Source organism: Bactrocera latifrons, unplaced genomic scaffold (assembly GCF_001853355.1).
Source record: "Bactrocera latifrons isolate USDA-ARS-PBARC rearing strain unplaced genomic scaffold, ASM185335v1 scaffold_368, whole genome shotgun sequence".
NCBI classification, from domain to species: domain Eukaryota; kingdom Metazoa; phylum Arthropoda; class Insecta; order Diptera; family Tephritidae; genus Bactrocera; species Bactrocera latifrons.
In genome coordinates, this window is record NW_017537010.1 from 195,154 (window position 1) to 198,091 (window position 2,938).

Sequence of the window (2,938 nt, forward strand, 5' to 3'; positions counted from 1 at the left end):
TTTTGTTTCTTTAAAACGATTAATTTACAAAATGCACGAGATGAGCCAATAAAAATAGAAAAGTAGAAAAAGATTGATTTGAAAAATGAAGTGTTCCGATTGACTTGAAAATTAGCATGAGTTGTCACATTTTCCGTTTATAGCGTGGCTAGGGTGTTGTAACAGTGTGACCAGAGTGTGGGCAATGTAGTGGGAATTTTATAATACTGTGACTAGAGTTGAACTAGAGTGTGGGCAATGCATTGGCAATCCGTAACATTCCGCCCGCCATCAGGAGCGTGCTTCTGATTTAATGTTGTTGCCCTGTGGAAGGATTGCCAACTTTTGTGATTGGTCTGACGAGAGTGGTAGTTGCAGTTTTAAGTGTAACAACCATGGTGAATCCATCTGCGCCAGGATGCAGTTGAGTGATTCTTGCAAGTGGCCATTTGCAAGGTGAAAACCTCTCGTCGGCGAGTAATACAAGTGAGCCAATTTCTAATTGATTGTTTGGGTGCCACCATTTCGTCGTAGCGAGTTGACGTTGCAAGTATGATGTTGACCAGTGCTTCCAGAATTGTTGAAGCTGATGCTGTATCATCTGCCATCGTGATAGTAGCGCGATATTGATTGGTTGTAGAGTGGGTTCTGGAAGCGTTGTGAGTGGTCTTGAGTTGATGATGGCTTCGATTTGTTTGAGTAAAGTCATAATTTCATCGAGTGAGTATGATGTGTCCCCAAGTGTTCGAGTGAGATGAAATTTGATTGACTTTACCGCTGCTTCCCACTTGCCGCCCATGTGCGGTGCTGCAGGTGGATTGAATTGCCACTGAGTGCCGTCATCCAGTAGGAGTGAAGCGATTGATGTGCTTCCTGATGATCCTTGAGTGAATAATTTCTTGAGTGTGGCATCTGCGCCAAGAAATGTTGTGCCGCAGTCTGGGTAAAGAGTGTGGCAGATGCCTCTGCGTACGGTGAACCGTCTGAACGCAGCAATGAATGTGTCAGAAGTGTAGTCAGTTGCCACTTCAATGTGCACAGCTGATGTGCTCATACAAACAAAGACACAGATCCAGCCTTTAAATTGTTTGGCGCCTCGGCCTCTCCATGATTTGATTGTAATTGGTCCAGCATAATCCACACTAGTGTGGAGAAATGCTCTTGATGGTTGAACCCTTGCTGTAGGCAACTCGCCCATGAGTTGCTGTGCTCGTTTACCCCTGTGGCGAGCGCATTTCGTACAGCGTAGTATGAGTGTTTTGATTGCCGGTCTTCCACCGACAATCCAGTATGATTGACGAACTTCTGCCATCGTTAGCTGAGTGCCACCGTGCATTGTACGGAGGTGTGCGTTGTAGATGACTAATGATGTGAGTGTAGAGTGTCTTGGCAGAATGACAGGATGCTGTTGATTGTACGTGAGTGTGGAATTTTCGAGTCGACCACCAACTCGCAAGACTCCGTGTTCGTCGATGAATGCTGTCAGTCGGTGAAACGGATGATTTGCAGGTAGTGCACGATTGGCCTTGAGTTGATGCAACTCGAGTGAAAAATACGCTGCTTGAGTTGACTTTGCCCAGTAGATTGTTGCTCTCTCAATGTCTGTTGGGGTGAGTGGTGCGGCATGAGATGACCCCGGTATTCGTTTGAGTGTGTCATTAGCTCTGAAAATTGTAACAGTGACGTGAATGAGGGTGCGCAAATTTGAATACCTGTGGATCAACTCCCATTGATTAATCGGCTGAGTGGTTGTCATGACGAGAGTGAGACTTGGACGAGCTTCTTGACTAGTGGTGTCGTCCTGAGTGTCTGGCTGCCGAGGCCAGTTGCATCGTGACTTTGAGAGCCATGGTGGTTCCGTCCACCACAGCGAGTGTGATGATAGCTGAGCGAGTGCGATGCCTCGAGATGCACAGTCAGCTGGGTTTTGTTTACCCGGAACATACCACCAGTTGCAGTCTGTGGTGAGTTGTTGGATGTTGACAACTCGGTTCCGKACGTAGTCCTTCCAGAGTGACGCATGTGATCGAATCCACGTGAATGTGACTAATGAGTCAGCACAGAGAGCGGTTGATTGTGCGTCTAATTAAAGAGTGTCTTTGACGTAAGTTATTAATTTCGATAGTAGTAGCGCTGCTGGTAGCTCTAGTCGTGGGATAGTGAGTCGTTTGAGTGGTGCTACTTTTGTCTTTGCGCAAAGGAGTGTCGTGAGTGTCTCTCCGGATRCTGAGTGGACTTTGACGTAGACTGCTGCTGCCATTGCGAGCTGAGATGCGTCGCAAAACCCGTGGAATTCACACTTCGTGGCCTTTGAAGTATTAATCCAGCGTGGAATGTTGAGTGTGTCGAATTGTTGAAGTTCGTGTTGCAGTGATTGCCATTATTGCAATACTTTCGACGGGAACTGGTGATCCCAATCGATTTTTTGCAACCACAATTCCTGCAGCAGCATCTTTGCCTTGATTGTGAGTGGTGATAAAAATCCCAGTGGATCGAAGRTCCGAGCCACCTCAGATAAGGTTGTTCGTTTGGAGGACTTGTTGTGATTGTCCGAGTGGCTTTTCATGATGAATCTAAGATTGTCCGACTTTGCGTGGCAGTACAATCCTAGTAGTTTGCTCGTGCAGTCTCCAAGCTAGTGCGGTTCATCACGTGATCCAGCTGGTGAAATAAAATTGAGTACTTCTTCGCTGTTTGATTGCCACTTGGCGAGTGGGAAACCGCCCGCCGTGCAGATTTGTTTTAATTGATTGGCGGTTGCTTTTAGCTCAGAAGTATTATCAGCTCCGCCGAAAATATCGTCGAGATATCTACCGTACTTGAGTGCAGGTACTGCGAGTGGAAAATTTTTTCCTTCGTCCTCCGCGAGTTGTTGAAGGACTCGGACGGCAAGGAACGGTGCTGATCTCGTGTCGTATTGAACCAAAGAATGCGCTGCAAGTCCCAGTCGTCTGGGTGT